This window comes from Puma concolor, chromosome B2 (assembly GCF_028749965.1).
Source record: "Puma concolor isolate L17-30 chromosome B2, mPumCon1.1.hap2, whole genome shotgun sequence".
Taxonomy (NCBI): domain Eukaryota; kingdom Metazoa; phylum Chordata; class Mammalia; order Carnivora; family Felidae; genus Puma; species Puma concolor.
The window spans coordinates 12623677-12632200 of record NC_141671.1 but is presented as its reverse complement, the minus strand read 5'-3'; the positions used below and the strand labels follow the sequence as shown (position 1 = coordinate 12632200).

Genomic DNA, 8524 nt, shown 5'->3' with positions numbered 1-8524 from the left:
AGATTTTATTTTTGAGCGAATAATAGATATACCTCAGAAATTAAAGCTGGTGATTTTTATTGAGAATTGAGCGTTCCTACATTAACCAAATGGCTTTGGCTCAAAGCTAGTTAGTTTCCCAACTAACAAAACGATACTCCAGCTTACGATGTTTACCTATGCTACCACATGGCCGCAAATGGATCTCACTGAAGTCCATGGCCACGTTCCTAGGTCCTATTAGAAATGTTGGTTCCCATCCGGCACATCCTGTCATGATCAGGATTAATAGATTGTAAAGGACCACCATGACTTCCCAAGCTTAATGTAAGGACTTAGCTTCCTTTCAGTTAGCCCATGTTTGACTTTACGTGTTCTACCTCAGAGCTTTCTAGCTCATGCCCAGAACTCAAGGGTCAGATCTGAAAGTGACCTGGCCATAAAAAAATAAAATAAAATAAAATAAAGGGTGTGAAACACTATGAACTCTTCCCAGACTCATTCCACTTTCTATATGAAGGAAAAGAAATGCTCTAGACCCTGAAATAGTCCCAGAGTTCAACACTCTGGGGGAATTTGAAAGAAGAGAAGAAAAAAAAAAAAAAAAAAAGCCTTGCCTTTCCAAACATGTGAAGAGAGAACTCTGCTCTCTGAGCATGGAAGGAAGGAAGACCCTATTTGTGGCTGCAGTAGAGGAAAAGAAAAAAAGCCCCGCAAGGAAACTACCAACAGATGGTAAATACATTTTTAATTCTTCTGTCATACTGTGTGGACTTGTGCACATTTGTCCTGCTGTGTTAGGCTCCCGAAATAGCTAGGCATGGAATTGCAGAACAGTTCTGCTGTAATTTGAGATTTAGGAAACCATGCTGGCTGACAAAACAGGAAGGGCTCTGAGTAGGGATTGAGTGGATTTGCTCCCCGTTTGCAGCTCCGCACGGGGCATCCGCTGTGGTTCAGAGTGCGGGAAAATCCTCTCGCGTGTCAGGTCTCAGGGCTAATGCTTTAAAACTTACCATTTCAAATTGTCCTCTGAGCTCTAGTTACAATGCTTAGAGTTGACATTAGCCCTATGCTAACTCTCAAAGGTTAAAAGGAGTGAGATCCATTTATTTAGGGATCCCAAGTCCTCTAGGGAGCCACACAAACATATATGGCAGCCCAGAGTTCCACACCTAGCCTTTCTCAAACTCTTCACGTTGATATTATAATGTGCCCATAGAACATCAGGGGAATTCCAATGCCTGAAGAAGACCCGTTAGGATAACGGATTGCTCTAAGAGGAACGTAAGGAGATCAGATGCTGAACATATTCGGTTGACTCTGCATCTGAGAAGGGACCGGAGAGTGGGTACCAGGACTGAGTTAGGTTTCCAATCCCAGCACCGTCTCTCAGTGCATCCGCGAGAAAGAAAAAGTGTTGATGAGCCCAACTGGATGTAGAATAATGTGGAAAGAGTGTTCTATTACTTAATCATAGTCTAGAAATATAACTTATACAATACCATATTATTAGAGCTGGAAGGATACTTACAGGATCTAGTTCAATTTTTTCATTTTATAGACAGGAATCTGGGCCAAAGAATTGCAGGAAATTGGCAAAGATTACACAACTAGTTGGTGGCAAATGCAGTACTGGAACCTGAGACATTTATTTCTCAGTTCAATGCTCGTTCTATTTGAGCAGCCACAGAAGGTGGACGTTTCTGTGACAAGCAAAATCCAATTCTAGAAAACCTTTCTCATGGTAATCCTCACTCTTGGGTTCTTATAAAGCAAGACGATGGAATCCCTGGTCTATTTATGTTTGGGAAACTAGTTGATATTCTTTCTGGGTAAGGTTTCAAGCTGAAATATATTTGTTAATTTCTGTCCTTAAACCCCCGTGGATCGTGTTGAGATTATATAGCCATCACATGATTTGGCACAGCTGGGATCCTCTTTTTTATGAAATAGCAGAGGAGATTGGTTGATAGGGATCAAAAAGCATTGGCAAAGGAGAACAATAACTTTCTACCCAGTGCCTTCCCGGTCTAAGAATTTCTCTCGTAGCCTCAACCGGAGAAAGGAATGGCAAGTAGGGGTGGGGGCAAGAGTAGGAAAGGGTTTTTTTTTTATCTCCTTCGTGAAGGCAAGCACAAAAAAGCATGTTGGCACTGTTCAATTTGATGAAATCTTGATTTCAAATAGTTTAAGTTTCTACAAGATTAACCGTATTCTTATTAAAAATGACTTATGCGCTCATAGGTATTTTTACCAATGGGTACCTACGTAGTTCACTAATAAAAACATAATTCTCAATCAACTATTGAAGAAATGTTATCCTCCCCTGTTCTTTTAGAAAGTTAATCAGTAAGCTCGTCATTATCGGGGTTGGCAATGAGGTCTCCTAAATTTTGTAGTTCTACTCAGCATTCTTGATATGTCATTTTTTGCACCTGATTTCAGCAATGTTTTGTTCGACTTTTGTGATGGAAAAATGTTTTACCTGTTGTGTTCAAACATGGCATTCTTTGTTTTGAGAATCAGTTTGACCATTTAGAGCTTTCTTGCTAAATTTGCTGGCTATGTCCATGGTCTACTGACATATTTGTGGGTGGGGGGAGGGCAGAATTATCTTCAGTGAATTATTATTATTTTTTTAACGTTTATTTATTTTTGAGACAGAGCGTGAACAGGGGAGGAGCAGAGAGAGAGGGAGACACAGAATCGGAAGCAGGCTCCAGGCTCTGAGCTGTCAGCACAGAGCCCGACGCGGGGCTCGAACTCACGGACCGTGAGATCGTGACCTGAGCCGAAGTCGGACGCTTAACCGACCGAGCCACCCAGGCACCCCTTCAGTGAATTATTTTAAGGAGAGCAGTAATGAAAGCACACGCTAGGTGGTTTCATTCCTGTGATCCAAATTTGATTATCTAGCTAATATCACTAGGGACATTTGAAGCTGTAATAATTACATCTCAAGGCCTGAAGAAAAAAAAAGAAGAAAAATTACATTTACTACGCATTCACACACAGCCTTTCAGAGAGCTAATTTCAGAGAGCCTGTCTGGCTATCTTGAAAACATAGATTCATATCAAGATCCCACTTTAAGAGTTCAAGCTCAGCTGACACTTTGCTCTGGAAGAAAGAAAGAAGAAAGAAAGAAAGAAGAAAGAAAGAAAGAAGAAAGAAAGAAAGAAAGAAAGAAAGAAAGAAAGAAAGAAATGGAAAAGAAAGAAGGAAGGAAAGAAAGAAAAGAAGGAAAGAAGGAAGGAAGAGAGAAAGAAAGGAAAAAAGAAAGGAAGAAAGTGGGGTCTTGGAAGCTAGATTTAAGCAATTGCTTTTGTAGAAGGGGTTAGCATTGCTTATTTGAAAGAGTAAAAAATATAAACTGTTGATTTCACCTTTCCTTTTGGAGGACAGTTTTAGGATTTTTTTTTTTTCCCCTAGAAAGTTTTGAGGCTATGATTCATGCTAAAAGTGCCGTGTTCCATTATGTACCAACACAGCTTTGAAGTTGTCCCTGCTTTTAGGTCAAGGGCTCTCCCTGTGGCCACATGCCAGTTTCATCCTTGGACTCTCATGATCCTCGGAAATAAATCAACTTTTCAGTAAAATCCTGTGACAGCTCTATTTTACATAAAAGTGTGGAGCCTGGGGATGTGATGCAGTTTTGCATTTTCGGTGGACAAGAAGGGAGAGAACACGTTCATTATCACTGAGAGACGATTCCAAGTGGAGTCATTATTACAGAGATCAGCGTAGCTCTACAGGTATCACACTCACCCTCCATATAATCTTTCTAACCTATAACCTTTCTATAATCTTTGTTTGTGGAAAAAACAAAAATACAAACGGCCCTAAAGTGTTCTAATCCATGTGTGGCATTGGTCAGTACATTCCACAAGTTGAAAGTGTTGAAAGATCAGATCCTTTAGGTCAGTATCTCTTCCTTGTGATGAGAAAGGAAGAAAATGAACAAAGTTACGCTTACACATAGTGGCATGGATGAATTTCACAATGATGGGGGGGGGGGGAAGAGGCTAGACACAAAATAATGTATACTGGATTGTTCCATTCGCACGATGGTCAAAAACACACAGAACTGAGGGGCGCCTGGGTGGCTCAGTCATTAAGCGTCTGACTTTAGCTCAGGTCATGATCTCACACTCCATGAGTTCGAGCCCCACACCAGGCTCTGTGCTGACGGCTCAGTCTGGAGCCTGCTTCAGATTCTGTGTCTCCCTCTCCCTCTGTCCCTCCCCCATTTGCACTCTGTCTCTCTCTCAAAAATAAAATAAAAACGTTGAAAAGATAAAAAGAACACACACAAATCTTATCTATCACATTAGAAAAATAACACCCTCATTGGGAAGCCCAAGTTTAAGAGATCTTAGAATAGCATTTTGCCTAATTAAGCCATTTTGCTAATTAAACACATATAGATATTTATTATAGAGAAAAAGAGAAAATTCAGATAAGCTAAAGGAAAAAATTACATAAAACTTGAGTGCAGGGCAGGAGGAACTCTCACACACTGCTACCGGGAAGGTTGATTGCTGCTGCTGTTCTTGGATAATTGTTCGGCATTATCTATGAAAGTTAGCGATATGCATATCTGGTGACCCAGATTCCCACCCGTGGATGTATACCCAATAGTAACACGGGCACGTGGATACCTGAAGAATAGCAACTCCCTATTCCTAATAGCCCCAAACTGAAAACAAGCCAGACTGCCCGTCAACAGTAGAGTGAACAAATACAATGTGTACATCTAACCTTGGAATACCAAATAGCATTGAAGATGGGTTCACCACAGTACTGTCAGCAGCATGGATAAAATTGAGAAACTTAAGGTTAAGAGATAGAAGCCAGAGGCAAAAAAATAGATAAATAAATAAATAAATAAATAAATAAATAAATAAATAAAACAATATATATATAGTCAGTACATTCCACAAGTTGAAACATTGTTGATATATATATATATATATATATATATATATATATATACATATATATATATATGTTCTCCCATGTATCTAAAGTTCAAAAAAACATTAAAAGATACAGTTAATTTTACAGTATTTATAGTATTGAGTGATATATACTTAGGTGGTGAAACTAAAAAAAAGACACAAAAAAAGAGATTATCATAAACCTAAGGGCAACAGTGGCCTCTTGGGAAGAGGGCGGGTTGAGATTGGGAAGCGATGGAGAGAGGGCTTCTGGGCTATGTTCTATTTCTTAACCTGAGTAGCAGTCATGTGAGCGTTCACTTTACAAGAATTTATTAAATTAAACTTTTTTTTTAATTTTTTTAATGTTTATTCATTTTTGAGAGACAGAGAGAGACAGAACATGAGAGGGGAAGGGGCAGAGAGAGAGGGAGACGCAGAATCCCAAGCAGGCTCCAGGCTCTGAGCTGCCAGCACAGAGCCCGATGCGGGGCTCGAACTCACGAACTGTGAGATCATGACCTGAGCCGAAGTCGGGCGCTCAACCGACTGAGCCACCCAGGCGCCCCTAAATTAAACTTTTATATATCATGCACTTTCCCAAATGTGCGTTTTATTTCACAATAAAAAAAAGAGATAAAAGTCACATGAAACCCAATTACTCTGAGATAGTTAATAATTTAACATTTTAATGTGTATAATGCCAAACCTTCTTTAATCCAATGTATGCGTTTTTTCCCATATTTCTTTGTAGGCCTTATTTTTTTTTTTTAATGATATGACCTCCCAGAAGAATTCCTTTTCAGGGTTGTTTTTTTGTTTTGTTTTGTTTTGTTTTGTTTTTGGCCATTTCCACTTAATTTTAACTAAGAGTAAATATCATACAAGCTTTATGCCCCTTTGGAAGCCTAAAGCCACGGAGTGGCTTTCAGGAAATTAGGTTGCTTTAGCCTAAGCTACATTGATTCATAAACCAATCTGCAGGATTTTGCTGTAGCTCATGGGAGACTTTTCCTTCTCTGTTAATAATGCTGCTGCTTCAAAAGAGAAAAGCCTCTTTCCACCTCTTCAGAGTGCTATCTTTTCAAAAGGAAAGGCCAGGCGGTGGAGGGGGGGTGGGTGTTAAAGGCCAGCAGGGGAGTGGTCTGGAGGCTTGAGGCAGAGGAGGGGTCATCCTACAACTTACCACAAAACATGTCATGCTGAGCCCATGCTGAGCCTGGCCTAGGCAACATTAGGAAGCAGATTTTCAAAATGATCTAGGGTGTGTTTTGTTTTAAGCCCAAAGTAGTTCCAATGCTTTTCCTTGCCCTCTGGGGGCAGTTCAAGGGCTCTACCCTGTGCCTGGAACATGTTTCCCTCCCCCCTCCCCCCAGTCTCCAGTCCCCTCCACCATTCTTCACCCTTTTCATTATTTTACCTGTTACGTGGCTAAAGAACCATTCTGTGACCATCCGAACCTGGGTAGTGGCCCCAGGAGAGCTCATGGCACTCTGGACTCACCATGTCCCAGCATTTGTCGCCCTATGTTGAAATTTCCTCTTTTCTTGTCCACAAATCCTCTGCTTATCTGTAAGCTTCATGAGCACAAGGACAGTGTCTCTTTCACCGTCGTGACTCTGGCCCTGGTGCCTATTGGCGCTCAGTAAGTGTAGTCATTGAATACATGGGAAACAGTGCGTAAGGAGATGGGCCACGGGGAGTGCAGCGGTGATATAAAGGAGGCATGCTCTCTTTACCTGTTGAGCACAAGTGGCTTCAGTAATCCAGCCACACTAACATGGGTCAGTACAAAGTTCTAAAATCTGTAACTGCTCCGTTTCAAATACTGACCAAAGAGCGGTATGCATGTGTATAGGTTTCGATACTTGGTTAAGCACGTTCACTTACTGTCTTGTACAATTCCTTAAAAAAAATTTTTTTTAATGTTTATTTATTTTTGGGAGAGACAGAAAGAGAGCAAGGAAGGAGCAGAGAGTGAGGGAGACAGAATCTGAAGCAGGCTTCAGGATTTGAGCTGTCAGCACAGAGCCTGTCTTGGGGCTCAAACCCACGAACTAGGAGATTATGACCTGAGCCGAAGCGGGATGCTTAACCCACTGAGCCACCCAGGCGCCCCTATCTTGTACGATTCTAACAACAAATCCTCCAAGTTGAGCTGGGAAGCTATTACTCTCACCATTTGGTAGGTTGAAACACTGAGAGAGCTTAAATAACCAGCCCTATATTATATGATTAGTTTCCAGTGTAAGCCAGGAAATAGTGACCCCTTATTGCTGGAAGTGGAAACTATCCAGTGGAGACTATATACAGATCTATTTTTAGGGAATAAGGATATAAAATAAATATGTGAGGCCATTCTGATTTTTTAAAACCTTTTAGTAGATATTTCCCTTTTTTCAAAGCATTAGGTGTTTTTTGGCTTTTTGTTTGTTTTGGCTTATTTTTTTTTTTTTTTAACGTTTATTTATTTTTGAGACAGAGAGAGACAGAGCATGAACGGGGGAGGGACAGAGAGAGAGGGAGACACAGAATCGGAAGCAGGCTCCAGGCTCTGAGCCATCAGCCCAGAGCCCGACGCGGGGCTCGAACTCACGGACCACGAGATCGTGACCTGAGCTGAAGTCGGACGCTTAACCAACTGAGCCACCCAGGCGCCCCAAGTTTCGGCTTATTTTTTAATCACGAAACGAGTACATATTTGGTGTAGAAAATCAAAAGAGCACAAATAAAATTGAAATCACTTATGATCACGTTAAACAGAGCTATAACTATTGTTACACCATTTTAATAACTGACTACGTATTAAGTCTTAAGCTCTTGTAGAGTGAAAACTCCCCTCCCACACCCTAGTCTTTTTTTTTTTTTTTCCTTTTTCCCACACTGTATTCTTTAGCTCCAAAATTTTCTTAGTTATTCTTGGCCATTTGCTTTGTTACTGAAATTTTAGAATTAGGTTGTATTAAAAATCAATTGAGATTTCTGTTGGATTTGCATTGTTTTTATGGATTAATTAGAGTAGAATTAAATTTTTTTACTCCATCGCTTTCTTTCATAAACATGGTACAGTTCTCCTTAATTTGGGTCTGTTTTAATGTCTTTTTAAAAATATGGCACGCTTCAGGAATTTGCATGTGATCTTTGCGCAGGGTTCATGATAATCTCTCTATCATTCCAATTTTAGTATATGTGCTGTTGAAGTGAGCACTCAGAAGACACTTCTTCACTGCCTGAGGATATCAGGGGGGAAAGGGAAGAGGTCACATGCTCTTTACTCTCTATAGGAAATGGTGACTGAAAAAGACATTAATCTGGATTGATTGTGTTTATCAAACATACAAGCATTTAGTTGTGTGTTGACAATGGGAACAATGATTTTGGCTTTTGTTACCTTGGTCTTTCTATTTTCTGAACAAAAGCTCTTTTTCCGTTGGTGGTCTCAACAGAAGAAATGCAGCAGGACAAGGGTGCCCGGGGTGGGGGGGGCTCAGTCGGTTAAGCGTTGGACTTTGGCTCGGGCCGTGATCTCGTGGTTCATACATTCGAGCCCCACGTCTGACAGCTCAGAGCCTGGAGCCTGCTTAGGATTCTGTGTCTCCCTCTC

At 40.7% G+C, this 8524-nt stretch overlaps 1 non-coding gene across 1 annotated transcript; it reads right to left on the bottom strand.

The window, feature by feature from the left end:
• Nucleotides 1–8024: 8024 nt before the first annotated feature.
• LOC112853812 (U6 spliceosomal RNA) lies at nt 8025–8128 on the bottom strand. The gene has a single exon (XR_003222939.1). It is a non-coding gene; the product is annotated as a U6 spliceosomal RNA (small nuclear RNA).
• Between the last annotated feature and the right edge of the window lie 396 nt (nt 8129–8524).